Genomic DNA, 18,964 nt, shown 5'->3' on the forward strand with positions numbered 1-18,964 from the left:
TATCAATTAGCTTTCCTGTCACTGGAACACAATATCCCGCACTCACAACTTACAGGTGATGAAGCTTAATTTGGCTCATGATTTCAGAGGATTCAGTCCATGGTCAACTGGTTCCAAGGTGGAAGCATCACAGCAAAAGGGCCTAGTGGAGCAGAGACATTCAGTTCATGGCAGCCAGGAAACAAAGAAGGTGAACAGTGCCAGAGAGGAAGGGGCCTGGGACCATACAGTCTCCAAACTCACACCTTATCACCTACCCAGACACAACCAGAAGTGTGCTTTATTAGTAATCTCTTAGGAGATTCCCAAACCAATCAAGTTGACACAATCAAGCTTATCTACCATAGATTGGAAAAACAAAACAATGACAACAAAAAACCACCACCAACCACGAACTCCAACCATTCTCTTGTCTTCACTCCAAAAAGGCAAGCCATCTCACTGTTATTTACTTTTTCCACACATTCCTCCTGATCCTTTGTTTGGTGTTGTTTCCCTCAACTGCATTGCCTCATCTTCACTACATTCATTCCACTACCTGCCATTTAAAGCCCAGATTAAATTTTCTTCCTCCATAACTTCCTCTTATCTGCTGCTGAACATTTTCTCTTATCTGCTGGCCAAATATTTTAGCTACAGTCTTCAAATTGTTTCAAGAGGGCTGGCTTTCTCAGGATCTCTGGTTAGCTCCTTGAAGGCAGGGACTTTATCTTAGAATTTTGCGGTGCATTCTGCATTGTGTTCAGCCCTGTGAGTAATCACTTTCAGTGCACCCTGGCAAGGCATATTTGAGGGAAGACATCCATCACAGTTATTTATTTAGTAAATGAGATAATGAAAACTCAAGTGCTAGCCAAAGGTAAATCATTACTATTAATTCCCTCATTCATCATGCATGTAGGGCAGCCTCAGGGGCTAGGGAGCCTAGGTCCGCAGCTTTCTTGGGGTAGGCAGATAAACCTAGATCTCTCCATTTTGGAGCCAGTCATGAAGGAAATAGACTCCATCAGGGCACAACACTAGGGTCTCAGACTCTATTAACTTGGGGGGGGGGTCCCCTTCCCTGAGGGGAACAGGTTACCTTGTACCTTTAAAAATAAGCCAAAAACTCAAATGGTAAGACACTATTTGCTCATGAATTCTACAATACTTCCCTGTAAATTATTGAAAGTCAGATCTTTTAGTTTTCAGAAGAGACATAGCTACCAGAATATACCTTTGTCAAATTGTAGAATGCATAGAAAAATGAAATTATTTTATTGATTATGCTAAACCTTTTGCTTAAATTTTAGGATTGCTTTCATTTCTTAGGACATAAAAATTTACTTTTTAATTTTTATTTATTTTTTTGCAAAAAATGAGTACCCAAGTTTTCCCAAGGGCCTTTCAGGGTGCGCTGCCACCACACCTTTGCGGCTCACTTTGAGCGGTGGCAAAGCTCCCCAAGCGGTTGTGGATGACCTCACCACTGCTAGGTGGCTGGGTCGTTGCAGGGAGAGGGCACGGCTCTGCTCTTTCTGTCCTCTTCCCCTGCCGCCAAAACTCAGACAAAGCCTGACGACAATTTGGAAACAAGGTTAGAGACTGGGAGGATCATTTCGACTGTTAGGGGAAGAGCAGCGGTCCTGCCCCCACCACCCCGAATTCCCCAGGCCCGTCAAGTTCTGCTTCTGAGGTGGAAGGGTAGAGACAGTCCACTGAGTCCTCAGGTTGGCCTAAAGCCCGATTCCACCCTGCAGGGACCCGGCGCGTGGCCGCCGGCCTTCCACCTGCGCTTGGGGCGCGTTGAGCCGAGTCGCGAACCAGGCCCCAGGCGCTGGTCGGCTGGTCGTCATGGGAACCGGGCGCCAGTCTCCCCTGGCGACCTTGTCCCGCGGGAGGGGCGGGTCCGAAAGCCCCACCGGCCAATGAGATAGAGAGGAGCGCAGGGTCAGGGAAGCGCGGGCCTCTGGAGCCTTGACTGACAGGCCGGGGCGGGGCCGACGCGGCCGCCTGAGGTGGAGCCCGCGGAGGGTTGGAGTCGCTCGGGCGGCCGCGCGGCGCTGAGGTGACACACCATGGTCTCTGACCCCACGGACCGTCCTGCTGGCGAGCAGCAGCGCTCCTGGGCTCTCCGCTCCGCCTCCGACACCCGGGCCGCGCTTGGAGCCCGCTGCAGGCGCTGAGGCGCACAAGGCTCCGCGAGGTCCGTAACGCGGCACTGCGCGGCGCTCGGGCGGGCCGGGCCGGCGAGGTCGCCCGAGGGGCGTTCGAGGCGCGTGCCCGGGAGATGCGGCTGCGGTCCGCGCGCGCCCCACGCTCCCTCCAGCTCCGCGGAGAAGAGCCGGCGGGACCCGGGCTCGCGGTCGCGCGGGTGAGGACCGTGGGGGAGGCCGGAGGGCGAGAGAGCGGCGGGCGCGCGTGAGGACGGCGGCGGGGTGGAGGGCCCGGGCGGCGCGAGGCGGGCGCACGTGCGGGCGAGGCTCTGACGCCGCGCTCGGCTCCTCCTGCTGCTCAGGCGCGGGCCCCCGATCCCCAGAAGGTGGAAGGCGCCTAGTTTTGGTGTTAGTGGTGGTGGTGGGGAGATGAGATTGCATCGGGCACTTCCCTCGCCCCCGCGGGACACAGCGAGGTATGGGGCCCGGAGGGCCGCGAGGTCGGGCGGCTCCGGTGACATCGCCCCTTCGCTCCCGCGCCAACGGCTCCGTCAGTGCACTTCGGGGAAGCACCGGGTCTGCTTCGGATTTCTGCGGTGACCGAGGGACTGCGTGGTCCGGGGCCGCCTAGGAACGTGTGTGGCAGGGCCGGAGGGGCGGTGACAGGCCAAGCGGACAGTGCTTGACGCCAACTCTGTTGCTTTCCTGGTTCAAAAGCTCTCCTTCCCACAGGCTCCCCCATCCCTGTGCACAGGGTTTGATGGTGCCAGCGGAGAGTTGCAAAGCTGGAGTTGAGCTAAAGTCAGGACAGTTCTGACAAACTTTAGCTTCTTTCAATTGTGACTGCTTTGGAGAAGAGAGGGTGGATACAGATACTGTTCCTAAGGGACTTACAGCAGTGCAGTTTTCATTGCACTCACATTTCTGTGAGCCACACCGCCACACACTTCCAGCTCATCTCTGACGGCCCCGTGTCATTTTCGTGTAATTACATCTTTGAAACAACAAACGCGGTGACTTCATAGGGAGCTGCCTAGAGCTGAGTTTACCTCTCAGAAAATGGGGCAATTGGGTTTGTTTTCAAGGCGGGATCTAAACAAAATGTAGGACACCTGATCTGGGTTGAAGGACACTGGTAACTAATGAGCAAGATTTTTAAATGTGTGTATGTAGAGTTTACTAAAGGATAAGAGAAAATAAAGGTGTTGCATTATGAAACAGGCCTTGCGGTTTGCCCAAGTGTTTGACGGCTGGGTTAGCAGGGACCAGGTGAAAACTTGCTTCGTGCTCATCTGCTGCTTGCAGTGGTGCAATGTACAGATTCTTTCTTGTTTTACTATCATGAGAATGTTTTACTGAGTTGATACACATACTGCATCAGGTTTTTGGGGGGGGGGGCGGTACCAGGGATAGAACTCTGGACCTTGCGCTTGCGAGGCAGGAGGCGGAACCACTGAGCTAAATCCTCGGCCCGAATCAGTGTATTCATAGAGGAGTGTTCACTAGTTTATTATCCAACCCTAAATTTATTGTAATTTTTTTGTAACATTGTGTCCTAACTTTGATATTCTAGAGGCTTTGTGGGAGTATGTGTGGGGAGAGGATGGGATGAAAGCTGAAATTTAAAAACAATTAGGGTTAGTTGTTAAGAAAAAGGACAAATTTTTTAGTGTCTTTCACTTCTACAATTAGAGAATTATGACTTCCTTTAGCATTATGTCAGTTTGTCTTTGAATTTACATTTGTCCCATCAGCATTTTTGTTCGTATACTTATATTTTGAAGGTGATTGTGCAAAAATATGACTTTTCATGTTGCAAATGACATGCACACACACACACTCACATACTCACATAAACACCCCCATTCTAAAAAGTGCCCATTTAAAGGACAGATTTTAATATTACTGTATGTGGGGTTAAACTTGTAAAACTTAACAGCTTTTTGGGGGAGGTGGTTCTGGGATTGAGCCCAGGGCCTTGGGACTGAGTTATATCCCTAGTCCATTTGCCTAAGCTGGGCCTGAACTTTCCATCCTCCTGCCTCAGCCTCCCAGGGTGCTGGGATTGTAGGTGTGTACCACCATGTCTGGCTTGAGGGATGCTTCCTGAGTGTGGGACCTGAATGTGAGAGAATTGGCTACCCTAATGTTTTAGGGTAGGTGCTAGATGTTCATCTTTGAATGAAAGGTATGTATTCTTTATTAAGAAGAGCAAGTCTTGTTTTGTCTCACCTTTAATAAGTTAGAGATTGTACGGGGAGCCATTGTAGTTTCTTCCATCTTAATTGGGTATATATTTTTCCAACTCATCTTCTTACTCAGCCCCAAAGATATTGGAGGACTATAGGAAATAAACTAGGGCTTCTTCTTTCTCTTTCTCCTCCTCCTCTGACCGAGTGTGTGATTTTAAAATAAACTACATAACATTTTTTATAGTGTGGTTAAATTATAATTAGTACTATTTGAAATAGAAAAGAAATCCAGCCTTACTACAAGCCAGTGCATTGAGAAGTTACTCCTTATCAACACACTATTATTTTGGAATGTGTTTTAGGAAAATCTGTGCCATTCATTAGAGTAGCAAGATCAGAGTATTCTCTGGGCCTCTGATGTAACCAAGTATGGCTTCTTTGAATTTATGTCCCTTAACAAGGTAGGAGCCTGAGAAAGAAAAGATACTGTGTCTCAGGATAGGTCAGTGCTGATGGCCAGGGTGGGATTTGTTGCTCTGCACCATCCCCCTTTTATGAAAAACTTGCTCAGTTTGAAAATTAAGATGGGTCAAACTGTTCAGGAGCTGGATTTTTTAAAGATAGCTTTTAACTAGTAAATTAATACGTGACTTTTAATGGCATAAGTTAAAGTATAAATCCACACTCACTACAAATCTATTATGTCAAAACTGTGGTCTCTAAACTTGGGAGAAAGAGTTCCAATAATCTTAGAGTTTGGGAAAAAACCAAAACCATCTTTAAGATCCTTCTCTGACTTGGTTTTCTGAATAACTAGCCAGTTCTAATCTGTCCAGTTGAGTTCCCAAATGTGTGACTGCAGTATCACTAATAGTTTGGAAAGCAGTAGGAGACCAGTTGTTTAATTTCTTTAGCATACAAAACCCAGCAACTCCTAAGGCTGGTGTAAATTTGAACCACAAACTTACCTTTTTTTTTTTCCCAGAGTCTGCTGTCAGATGCATACAAAGTGTGGAAATGGGGACTGGCTTACCTACTTGTTTAAGCTTGTTCGCCTTACCCTGTGTTCTAACATTGAATCCTCTTTTTTCTTTTTTATGTTTTGTTTTCACACTTGAAAGTTGTGAAAAGTTTTTGAAACAAGCTGCCTTATAATCCTTTTGCACTATAGAGTGTAAAGAACTTCACTGTCTGACAAAGGTTACAAAATCCTAGTGAATGTCTTTAACTTTTTTCTTCTTAAACAATTTAATAATACCTACCCCCAATGAAATTAAGTAATACTGTAGATGCAGGAATGGCAAGTGTAAGCTGATGCTTAATAGTATTTAATTTCCTTCTTTGTTAATGATCTTTTTTTGAAAACTAACATTTAATAATTGCAAAAACTTAATGATGGCTACCCAAGTAATTTCTGAATGTCTAGAATCTGTAACTTATATTTAGCCTCAGATGTTTTGACTTCAAGTTGGGTTGTCTAAAGACCCTGTTCACCTCCTGATAGCCAAGAAATGTCTTGAGTTGCATACTACACCTGGGTTTACTGAAGTTTCTAAGTTTTCTTTGTATTTTAGTGGCACTCAACTATGGCTCTATGTTAGACTCAGCTGAATAGCTGTAAAAATTTTTTGTACTCAGATATCAACCCAGGCTGATTAAACCAGAATTCTTTTTTTTTTTTTATGATACTGGGGATTGAACTCGGGACCTTGTTCTTTCGAGGCAGGTGCTGGAACCACTGAGCTAAATCCCCTGCCCTAAACCAGAGTTCTTAAGGGTTGAGATTCAGGCAGTTGCATTTTAGAAACTCCTTAAGAAATTGCAACAAAGGCCGGGGATTTAGCTCAGTGGTTTTGCCGCCTGCTGCACAAGTGCAAGGACCCGGGTACCAAAAAAAAAAAGAAAGAAAAAGAAATTGCAACAAAGAGCCAATTTGGGAACCCATGTTCTAGGAATTGAGTACTGTATAGAAAATTTAGTTTCACAAATGCAGCAACATTTTTATGTTGTCTTGTAAATCACAATGTTTTAAAAAGTGTAGACACATCTGTGTATATGACCATCTACAGGATTTTTTTACTGTTTAAATGAAAATTTAAGGTACAAATACCTAACTAAAGTTCCCTATGGCAGTGTTATTCAGATTTATAACTTAAAATATAGTGTTATTTTTTCATATTTTTTTAGGTGAAAAGAAATACCATATTTTTGTGTTTTTTGGTTTGTTTTTTTTTGGTACTGGCGATCAAACTCGGCACCTTGCGCTTTTGAGGCAGGCGTTGGAAATTTTTGATGATTACATTACCTCTTTCCTTGATCTGTTGTACATAGTTACAGGGTTTTCCTTTTCAAAGTAAGAAATTTAGTACCCTCGTTGTTATTTAAATCAATATGCTCTAAATCTAAAGGGCTTTATCGTATACCACAAAAGTTTTAGGTCTGGAAATGTAATGTACCAAACACTGAAAACAGAAACAGTTGTCATTCCAATTCAAATGTTAGGACTTGATTAAAGGTTTTCCTTTTTGACAAAGATCATTTTTTTCTTTACCTATGGAGACCCTTAGTTATTAAATGACATAATCAAAATTTTCAATAAAAAACTGACTTATTTTAATGTGAATGTACAGATGCAAGAGAAACTTATTTTTCCCACACAGAAGGGCATCCACTTTGAAAAATAAAATTGCTACAGAATTTCAGACAGTTGGAAGCTAGCTCTGTCTCATTGCATTTAATGGCGATTGCCACTTGTTAATGACTGATGGACAGCTTAGAAGAAACTAATATGTAGTTCATCCCACCTGTACCCTCTCATTAGGACCCCTAAAAAAGATGTCTTTTAATCAAAGTTTTATTGGCTTAGTGAGTTTTTCATATAGATGAGAACAAAAATTAATTTTAATTACAGTATTCTTTCTTGATGGGTGCTGTGTGTGTGTGTTTCAGCTAGCCTACTCAGATCAGGTAAATTTGCACACAGAACATTGGGGATTATGTTGTTGAAAGCATGATGGACGGAAACTTTTGCAAACAGTATCATTTTTCATGTCTTAATGTTTCTCTCCCTAGTTGTAGTATTGTACATGGAATAAAAATGAAACATTCTTGTTGAATGATATGAATTAAGTTTAGAACAATTATGTAACCTGAGACGGTAGTAAAGATACTCAAAATTGCATTTTGTTTCTTTTTTTGTTTCTTCTTTTTTGGTACCGGGGATTGAACTCTGGTCCTTAGCTTGCACGACAGGTGGTGGATCCACTGAGCTAAATACCCGGCCCTTGTTTCTTTTTTTTTTTGAAGAGTCTGAGAATTTTTAAAAAATAAAATAGTCCTTTAAAGAAATTTGGTTTCTTTTAGCACTGTGTAAGGGTTACGTTTGGTTCTTTTAGAAAAATATCATCTTGAAAATAAACATTTAAATTATTTAAGGATAATTAATTTTATATCAGTATAGTTAAATATTTCTTCTGAAAACTGTAATTCTTTTTTTTTTTTTTTTTGTACCGGGGATCAAACTCAGGTCCTTGCGCTTGCGGGGCAGGCAGCGGAATCACTGAGCTAAATCCCCGGCCCATGTAATTCATTTTTTTGAAGAAAGAAAATAATCAGTATTTTGGAAAAGAAATTTTAGTTTGGAATTACATATTATTTTCCTCCTCAGTTCCTGATGAGCAAATACGCAGTTTCATGGAATTATTTGAACATAATATTGATAAAATTCACTCTTCGTGCAGTCTGTTTTATTTTGATGATTTTTTCTATACTTGGTTCGTGGCATGAGTTTATAGCAATAATTTATGTGTAAAATATATCAGTTATCTAAGAACTGTATTAAAATTTATCAAGGGTGAAAAATTATTCCTTTTAGCTATACTTTAAGGTAAAATAATTTTATTTTTAAATCTGAAATATTTTCAAAGTCAGTACAATAAATATGATGGAAACTTTTAATTATCAAATCTAAATCACATAGAACTGCATTGTAAATATATACCATTCATTTAATGTTCAAGGAGCTTTGAAATTCCTGATCCTCCTGCCTCAGCCTGTGGAGTAGCTGGGATTACAGGCCTGTGCCAGTGTGCCCTGTTTATGTTCATAGTTTATAGTATATAATTCTTAGCATCTCCATGAAAAGTCTAGAATGTTTTATTCTCCAATATTAAGATTTAATGGTGTCAGGTGTGGTGACACCCCTGTAATCCCAGCTACTTGGGAGGCTGGGGTAAGAGGATTGGCAGTTTAAGGCCAACCTGGGCAATTTAGCAAGACTTGGCCTTAAAATTAAAAAAAAAAAAAAAAAAAAAAAGGGCTAGAGATGTAGCTCACTGCTCCTTAGATTCAATCCCAGTTCTGCAAAAAACAAAATAAAACAAAACCCCCCAAATGGGAATTTCCTTCAATTTTTAAACACAAAATATTTTATGAGGTCACATAATATATTCCATTCAATGTGTGAATGAAGACTAAACTGAGCTCTTTATTTTTTTAATAAAAAAAATAAAATTTTGTAACCAGATGAGAGAATAACAATAGTTAATACACCATGTATTGTTATCTTCAGAGTAGTTACTTAGAGTAAAAGTCATAAACCAAAAAGATTTTTACAAAAATAAACCGAACTCTTTTAAAATAAAATTTCATTGAATCTTTCTCCATGTTTGTGTCAGTATATCAGGATTTCTCTAACTTCAAAGGAATTTTAAGATTGTATTAAGATACTATGATTAAATAAAAATAGGCATCCCCCTGCAGGGATACTAAATAATCACTTAGATGGGCCACACCATTTTGGGTATTTTTCTAGTAATAGGAATAATGAATCTAGGCCAGTCTAACCACATTCTTATGCAGTTCCCTTTTTTGATGGTTCCTCACTCATAAACTCATATTCTCTGCCAGGCACTCTGTAGGCACTGATGATACACAGAAAGGACACATTTCCATGCTGCTTGAGAGGCTCATTGTGCTCACTGTAAGGTCACTGCAGTGAATTATTTGTGGGGCTTCCTGCAACAGTTAGAAATGGCAGTAGGTAGTAATTCAAAAGATGTAGCACAATAATAGCCTAAAGATGGTTGGGATTTTTCTTTAATGTATCATACAGTCAGCCCAGGCATTAACCTCCAGTACTGGTTTAGTGGCTTCAAGTGAATCCAGACGTGTGATTTTCTTCTCAATTTCTGTAATCCATGGCTTTTATTCTCAAAGTGGCTTCTTGGTTGCAAAACGGCTGCCAGCTGTTCAAAATGTCATTCCAGACAGAATGTGGAAGAAAGGAATATGACAAAGATAATGTGATCTTCCAAATCATTCAGGATCTTGTAAAGAATTTTCTTGAAAGCTTTACCCAATGATTTCTTTTGACCACCCCTGCTTGTAAGGAAGTTCAGAATTGTAGTTTTTTGCTAGACATTTGCTTATTTCAAAACAAACTGAAGAAAATGTTGGAGACCCAGTTATATTTTACTCTAGACTTCCTGGCATCTGGTCTCTGCTTTAGGGTTCATGGAATTTGATTGTCATAAACATAGAAAATTATATAGACTATCTGCCTGGTTTCTCTGGGACAGGGAGCTTGATTTTATTGATTTATACTTGATATCTAGCACACAAATGATGCTAGTAGAGGACCTTGCCCCCGTGAGTAGTGAACGCAGTGGGTTTACTTGGGGGGCCGGGTACAGAGCCACTGAGATTATTTGGTACTTTGTTCTTTTTGTTGTTAATTCCTTGTGTTATGATTCATTCATAACAATTTTTTAAAAATCAGTACTTTGTCAAATACTAAATCTAGTAAATGTTAACCTTTTAATAAAGCAAAAGTAATATATACATTTATATCTATTCATAAGTGTTTAGCTTTTGTGAAAACTGAATCCATATAGTGTAATGATTTGTTTGTTCACATTTGACCATAAGTTAGGAAACAGTATGGCAGAAAGAGTTCAGATTTTGAATTTAGTAGCCTTGGGTCTGAGTTTTAGCTCTTTGAACAGTGATTGTGATAATTTCTTTCTCTCTGTTCTATAAAAGGGAAATAACATCTACTTGACAGGGGTTTGCAAGTTTTATTTCTAAGTCATAAACATGTAAAATGATTGGGCATGGACTATCAGTTCAGTTTACAAGAATTCTTTACCTTTAATTTCATTCTTCTGCTGCATTACTGAGGGAAATAGCAATTTAAGAAAACTGATTAATAAGCAGAATGTAGTGTGGCACGCCTATAATCCTAGCAGTCTGGGAGCCTGAGGCAGGAGGATCAAACCTGGGTAATTAAGAGATTGGACAATTTAGGGATTTAGTGAGACCCTGTCTCAAAAAAGTCTGTGGATGTAGTTCAGTGTGAAGGCCCTGGGTTTAATCCCTAGTACAAAAACAACAAAAAACACACAAAAATGCAAAATTTGATTAGTAATGCTTAACAGAAGCATGGCTTTGTATTTCTCAGATTTTAACTTCTGCAGTTCAAATTGTTTTGAGCAAGCTCCTGATTGTGCTTATTTATGTAAGCTCTTTTTAGGCAGAAGAGCTATATATAGGTTGCTTTAGGAATAAAATGGTTAACATTTTAAAGGAAACAAAATAGGTAAATCTGTCCTTGAGTATGAAGAATATGGAAATTGGTAGAAAAATACCCACAGTATTTGACTGTAACTAAAATTGCATTTACGAGTAATATAAATGAAATTGTGTGAATCGTTCATACTTACTGTAAAATATTTAACTAACCAGTCTGTGCTCAGAATTGTTTTCTGTATTTTGATACTGAAGAAGAAAATCAAAACAGTTCCTACCAAAATTTCTTTTAAAAAGCACAGGGAAGATAAGAAACTATTATAGATTGTAAAACAGTGAGTAAGTACAATAAAAGTCTGAAGGAAGAAAGTGTGATCTGATCTAATCTGAGGATTCATTTGGGAAGTGAGCTTGTATGAGCTGAGCCTTGAAGACATCTTTAGATGTCTGGGAATGAGCATGCTGTGTCCTGGACCAAAACAAAAGATAAGCCTCAGGGAGTTCAGGAGAGAGGAAGTGTTTAAAAAGAAGCCCTGGAGCAGGCATGTGAAAGTAACAAGGGGGGAGACTCAGAAAGGAATGTCTGAAGAGGAAAAGAATTTGGAAAGTATAATGTGAAAGTGTGTTTGGAGAGTGGGGAGTGCTTGATTGTAGTTGCAGATGCGGCAAGGAGCCAATGGAAAAGACACAGGAAAAGTATGTAGAAGAAAAAGAACACTGACTGCCTGAATATTGTTATCTTCAAAACTTTACTACTTTACTACATTGATATGAAGGGGGATAGGGAAGAAATTGAAATAGTGGATGATATTTGGTGGCAAAATGAATGAGAATTGGATGACCTGGGAAATTTCATAGAATCAGGAAAAATTCCCTTTTTAAGATTGTAAGTGGTGATAAAAGTTTCTATGAGCTCATTTAAAATGATAGACTAAGAATCATCTCCTTTTAAGGAGGATCTATCATGATAGGAAGGAATGAGATGTAGGTAGAACTATTAGTTTTAATCACGAAGGCAGCAACTTTTACCCTGAGAATGAAGGGAAGGCTACAAAGACTGATGTGGGCCTACTGATGAGTGGAATGAAAATAAAGCGCTGAAAGAGAATTGCTCTGATCTTCAGAAAGTACTGTCAGAAGTGACAACAGCTTTCAGGAATGATTTGGGTAGTAAGAAATGGAAGCTTATTAAGGGGAGAAGTTAAGCTAGAAATCATCACTGTTGGAAAAGTTATGAGAGATTGATAAAGGATTTAAGAGGGCTTATCAATTTGAGGTTGAATATTTCAAATAATAATAGCCTCAGTCCACATCTGAAGAAAATGAAGAGTAAAATACAGAGATAATTGCAGTCTATAGTAGTCAAATAAAATATGGACCCTGGAGTAATGAGGAAAATCACTGAGGCTGGGAGGGTTGGGTGAAGTGGAAAGTAAGTACTTTACTCAGTACTTTCTGAATATGCCCAGTAAGCTAGCTATTGATTGAAGTAAATATATTGATCATTTTGGACTAGTTGATAATTAGTACAAGCTGACAAAAGATCTGGACTCTGAATAAAATGTGTGCAACACTTGCTTACTTGACAATGCTATGTGGGTTTACTGTTGCTTGGCTCACTTACTCTGGCATTAGGGATTGTATTTAAAATGAGCCATCTAAATTATAAATTCATAAAAATTGTTTAAATCAAAATCTCATTCTGTTCAGTGTTACGCTATCATACTTTCTTTTAAAGGGTACTGAGGTACATCTCCAGCCCTTTTAAAATTAAAAACAATTTTTGTTTTGTTTTTAAGATTGAATCTGGCCAAGTTACTAGATTGCCCAGTCTGAGCTCAAATTTGTGATCCTCCTGCCTCAGCTTCCCAGAATGCTAGGATTACAGGCATGTACCTCCACACTGATCCATAGTTGGGTTTTTTATTTTGTTTTGTTTTATTTTTGGTATCCAGGATCAAACTTGGGACTTTGCGCTTGTGCAGCAAGCACCAGAACCACTGAGCTAAATTCCCGGCCCCATAGATGGGTTTTTAGAGTTTTTGGTTTTTTTTTTTTGGTACCAGGGATTGAACTCAGGACCTTGTGCTTGTGCAGCAGGCGCCAAAACCACTGAGCTAAATCCCGGCCCAAGATGGGTTTTTAATTAGCCATTAGTGTTATTTTTCTGTCAGTTTTTATGCTTGCTTATTTATTATGATAATCATTAGTATTCAAAGTTAAATGAATTGGAAACACTTTTTGCAAATTGCTTTGATTACAAAAGAACTTTCTATTCTCCTTAGAAGTTAGCATTGTTGGGGCCGAGGATTTAGCTTAGTAGTTCTGCAGCCTGCCTGGAAAATGCAGGGTCCAGAGTTCGATCACCAGTACCGAAAAAAGAAAAAAGAAATTAGCATTGTACTGAGCAGGTTTTTTCTAAAAGGTTTTGAAATGAATCCAAGCCTTCCATTTTAAGTTCAGATAAATGTTTTATCTGGTGTAGCATCGAATGTGTTGCAATTCAGTAAACACATTTAGTATTTTACCCACTCAGGGGTTGATACAAACTTTTTAAATTCCAGAAATAACATCATGAAACTCCCTTAGCTATTTGCAGATACTAATTTGATAGCCTAAAGTCACCTAGTTGATTATGGATTAACAGCAAAATTTAGTGTAGTCCTTTAAGATAGTGTCTTAAGTAGCTGAGCCTTCTGAGGCACTCTCATTGCTTTGATGAATAAGAAATGCATAAAAGTAGCCAGTGCAAATGCAGATTTTCTTTTCTGCTACTTTTCCAACTACTTTTTTTTTTTTGGTGCTGGCAATTGAACTCTGGACCTTGTGCTTACGAGGCAGGTGCTGGAACCACTGAGCTAAATCCCTGGCTTTTCTGCTACTTTTAATGTTACCAGATATTTATAAGGGGGAAAAAAAACCTCAAGAGGGAATAATGTTTTTCTAGTATAAAATTAACTTTTAAACAGCTCCCTCTTTTTTTTTTTTTTGGTACCAGGGATAGAACTCAGGTCCTTGCGCTTGCAAGGTAGGTGGCGGAACCACTGAGCTAAATCCCCGGCCCTTAAAATTAACTTTTGATTCACTTAGCATCTGTATTTAATTGGCTTGTTGTGTTGTGGGAAGACAATAAGCAACACTCGCAAATTAAAGGAGAGGTTTACTTTAACTCATGGTTTCAGGGGATTCAGTCCATATTTGGCTGGCTCCAAGGCAGGAGCATCATAGTGGAACCGGGTGTGGTGGACCAAAGCTCCTTATTAGTTCATGGCAGTGGGGAAGCTGTCCAGGGGAGCTGTTCCTGAGAGGAGGGGCTGGGGGCCAGATAGACTTTAAGGCCACACTCCCAGTTGCCTCACAGATAAACCCAGAAGTGTGCACTGCCAATCCCCTGGGCCACTCCCAAGCCAATCAAGTTGACAGAATGACGCTTAACCTTCATAGCATTTCATGTACGTTATATTGGAAATTTTAATCATGTGAAAAATATTTAACCTGTCTCAAGGTAAATAGTTGCAATGCATTATGCTACAAGGAGCTAAACTTACGATTTGTTTAAAACTGTTATTTAATCTGGTTGATTTGTGTTGCTGGGTATTGAACCGAGGGCCCTATGGCTGCTAGACTTATCTTTTTAAAAACTTAATACTTAAATAACCTTAATAATAAGGAATGTTATAAATATTTTTATATCTTCATATATAATTTTGCAATTTTTTTGTACTACATGAAAGATTTTTTTTCCATTTAGTTTATCATGAAAGATATATATATATATATATATATACACATATATATATATATATATATTTTTTTTTGGTACTGGGGATCAAACTCGGGTCCTTGCACTTGCAAGGCAGGTGGCAGAACCACTGAGCTAAATCCCCAGCCCCCATGAAAGATATTTTTAAAGCCATGTTGCAGCAGTCTGTGAATACAATCTGTGCCATCATGCTTATAGATTAAGCCAATAGGTTATATACAAACCATACATCTAGATGTTTTCTTATCTTTCAAACCACCTAAATGAACACTAAAGATGATTACAATGATAAGGTTCTTTTCAGTTATTTATTGTATGTTAAGCACTCTTTTAAGAATTTGACACATAGGATATTATTTCTTTTTACACCGATCCTGTGAGGTAGATGCTATTTTTCCTGTTACACAGATTTGAAAAACAAAAACAAAAACAAAAAAACAGGCTCAGGGAGGCTTAATGAGTTGGTGGTAGAGCAGGTATTAGAATCACAGTTGGTCTGATTTCACAGCCAATTATCTTAAATAATGTCTTTTAAAATGAGTTGTATTAAGGCGAGGCAAAAAAAAATCACCTCAGTTTATATGAGAAAGATGAAAGAAACTTCAGCACTCTAATTTGGAATCTAAATTTATGAGATTGCCCATTAGCTTTTAAACAGTTTTATTCTTTTTTTTTTTTTTTTTTTTGGGTACCAGGGATCGAACTCAGGACCTTGTGCTTGCGAAGCAGGCAGCAGAACCACTGAGCTAAATCCCCGGCCCTTAAACAGTTTTATTCTTAAAGTGATGCATGGCCCCCTCCTCCAGGGTCTTCATCTACTAATCTGTCACTTAGGTCTTCACAGCATTGAGTTCCTATTCATCTGTTGAGTGAAGTAAATAAAGGGTCATTTTGAAAATCATAAAATGTTTAGATGTGCTTTTGCAGCGTTATTTATGGTGGTGTAAAATTGAAAGCAATGTTATTAGCTTATAGAGGAATGATTTAAAGTATTCTAAATTCTTACAGAATTTTGTGATCAGCAAAAGTTATATTGATAAGGAACTCTTTGTAACGTGGAAATAAAATATTCAATTAAAAACAGGTTAAAATGGTAAATAAAGCATAATTATAGCCATAGATCTTGTTTTGCTTTATTTTTTATGAAAACTTTCATTTAAAAAGGCCAGAAAGAGACAAAAAAGCCCAAAATGGTGATTTTTTTTTTTTAAAAAAAGGGAAACCAACCTATTTTAGGAGTAGAATATTAGATTATGAAGACATTTTGAGGTATAGAATCTGTTGAGGTGAGAAACAGATTTTTTTTCTTTTAAATATGGAATAGTCTTGCTAATTCTCATGCTTTGTATTACTTATCCAGTTCTTTCTTTAGACAAATTAGATATACTTGGCTGAATTACTGTTTTACAAAGATATTCAGGTAATAATAATGATAATTATAAAATGTACTGTTGATGTAGTAAAAATGTAATTCTTCAGAACAATCCTTTCTGGACTTTTACAGGTATGGAAACTGATTTGAAGCTAGAGTAACTTACCTGAAGTAAAGTGGATGGTCAGTGGGAGAGAGAGTATTTTGTATGTAGGCAGTCTGGTTCCAAAGCCTGTAACCTTAAATACTACACACTATTTTAATAGTAAAGATCATTTCTAACTTTTAACTCAGGGTTGCAAGTAATGAACTTATTAAGGTGTGGTCATTAAGAATAGTTTATGACCGAGTCTCAATTTCATGATTAATGCATTTAAAATTTGTCCTTTGGTTTGGTTGACAGCTATTATTTACAAAGTCCCAAACTGTTGTGACTGCAAACAAAGTTTCTTTTCTTCTCCTTTGAATCAACTCTTTCAGTAGACTTGGATGTGGTCCTTTAAAAGTTCCTGATAAGAGAACTACAAAAGTTTGTGGATTTTAGCTTATCAAATGGTTTTAAAATTCATTCAGTCTTGTTGGTTGACATTTGCTTTTATTTGAAGAAGTGGAATTTGTTTCCTAGAATTCTTTGAGACAAAAAATTAAAATCACTATTAACTGTTTCCCTTAGGTGACTGTTTATATCCTTTTTTCTTTTTTTTTGCTTAAGACTTACATGGACTATCAATATGCAAATAGTTTAGATGGTCACACAGTTCTTCCAATAAATAAACAGTTTTGTCCTCTAAAAGACATGGAGTATATAAACTCTAGTAATTAGAGCAGATAAAAGCTTGTTTTATAATCTTAAATATATTTTTTCTGGATAGATAAAACTTGTACATTATACAAAATTTAAGTCTTGTTTCTATTTTTATTGTGAGGCATCCCTCCCTGGGGTGCTTTTCTGTAGTGTTCATTCCCATTAACATCAAACCTAGGAGGAAACATTAGTGACATCCCAAATTGTTGTTTTAGTCTTCCTTACCATGAAACTATATATATGATTAAAAGTGTGTCCTCCATCCGCATGCACTGGGATGAAACTTAGGGCCTCATGCAAGCTAATCAAGCTCTGATACTGAACTACACTAGCAGCCCTAGTAGATGTTTTTTTCTTTTTCTTTTTTTCTGGTACTGGTAATTGAACCCAGGAACCTCATACCAGGCTATAAACTCAGCCCTGTTTAGTTTTTATTTTTTTTAAAAGAATTTATACAAATTCTTTTTTTTGTATGTTAAATAGCACGACTTCATTTTCCTGTTAAATCTCCTCATAGTCAAACCTTTCTCAAATTTTTGACCCATTAATCTCATTCTTTCATTAGCCATTAAAAATGTTAGTAAAAACAAACTTGGAGTAGCACTACTCCTATAATATTTAAGTTGAAAGTTTTCTTTCAACTGGAATTGATCAATATTGGATACAAAAATTGAAAGTTGGATCATTTTATGGTCCAAAGGGGAATTTAGATTTATTTCATTTCCTTTGTAGAGCGCAAGGATATAAAGAAGTTAAGTGTATAGCAATTTTTAAAAACATATTTGTTCTTCTGGTTTCCTTGGTTTGAAGATGAATAGTGAAGACTAAGTATGAAGTTACTGTTATTATGTACCTAAAGTTCAGATTTTTTTTTTTCCCTGCTTAAATGTGGTGCATTGAGAGTAAAGGTGTTCCAGAACATAATTTGCTGGTCACATCATTTCAGTTTTTTGTTATTATGCTTAATCATGTGTGTACCTTTTGAAACAAGCAAAATGGTACAACAGATGATTTGTAAGGATAAGCTATGTATGAATTACCTATGAATTTAAAAAAAAATAAACATTTTGGGGTACTTTCTGAAGCCACAGGAATCTGTAATTTAAAATTGTGTCCCGTTGACTATGAGTATACCTCAGTGCTAGAGAGCTTGTCTGACGTGAACAAGGCCCTGGGTTTAATCTTCAGCACTGAAACAAAACAAAACAAAATAAAACAGAATAAACTTAAAATGTGTCTCAGCTAGGCATGGTGGCACACATCTGTAACCTCAGCACTCTGGGAAACTGAGGCAGGAGGATCACAAGTTCAAGCCAACCCCAATGGGCAATTCAGTGACTTAGCAAGACCCTGTCTCAAAATAAAAAATAAGAACTTATTTTCAATGAGAAAAAAGTACTGAAGAAAAAAAAAGGTGTCTCAAAAACAGATTTCCTACTATTGGAACATTTTCAATGAATCTTTCTAGGAATCTTGTCTTTAAAGAAATTAGATATTTTGGTTGTGCTTTTATATGATTCTGTAAGTTTCAAAATGCCAATTTATTGGAATATTATTATATATACTTAAGATCAAGTATCACTATCCTAAATGCCTAGAGGGGCAAAGAAGTGCAAGTGTTTGGGGAGGAAAGCAATAGTGATAGAACCGTAGTGAACTTGTTAACAAGCTTGACCATAGCTAATGTGGGCATCACCAAGAGCCCTACACCATCTCCCAGTGTCTTCCCCAAGATTTTTATATGAAATCTAGTGTGTGAAATTTTGTAATTTATAAATATTGGCCATGAATGCAGACTTTTGCAAATTGGCATAGGCCATCACTCTGAAGACCAAACAAAATATGTGTAGGCTAGGTAAGTCCATGGGCCACCAGCTGGCAATTTATGCTCTTATTATCTTAGCCTTATACTTGATGAATTGTCCATATTTTGTTTTGACATTTATTAAGAGATAATGGTTCTAGATATCTGCTTTAATATTTCACCTTAGCATATTAGTTTAGTAAATACTGAGTTTTGTATAGAAAGAACAAAGATGAGATCCTAATATGTATGGAAGATGATGTCTTATGTATAAATTTTCAGATACTTGGTTTCCATGATTGAAAAAATTTATTCTCAATCTTTCCTTCTCAAGGCCTGCCATTCTTCCTTTTTTCTGCCTTCAC

General features: G+C 38.3%; 1 protein-coding gene across 41 annotated transcripts in view; it reads left to right on the plus strand.

The window, feature by feature from the left end:
- The first annotated feature begins 2,052 nt into the window (after window positions 1–2,052).
- Window positions 2,053–18,964, plus strand: part of Ptpn13 (protein tyrosine phosphatase non-receptor type 13) — a 204,996-nt gene continuing 188,084 nt past the window's right edge. For 34 of the 41 annotated variants that reach the window (XR_015440727.1, XM_087185900.1, XM_021248833.2 and 31 more), the window contains exon 1: window positions 2,221–2,353. The gene's annotated coding sequence lies outside the window, so the exon portion shown is untranslated. Of the gene's footprint in view, window positions 2,186–2,220; window positions 2,354–18,964 lie in introns of those variants that run through there. The other 7 variants (XM_021248832.2, XM_087185916.1, XM_021248838.2 and 4 more) reach the window with 1 other exon arrangement.

Source organism: Heterocephalus glaber, unplaced genomic scaffold (assembly GCF_053883595.1).
Source record: "Heterocephalus glaber isolate CG9 unplaced genomic scaffold, H.glaber_assembly_v1.0 deba00001503, whole genome shotgun sequence".
NCBI classification, from domain to species: Eukaryota; Metazoa; Chordata; class Mammalia; order Rodentia; family Bathyergidae; genus Heterocephalus; species Heterocephalus glaber.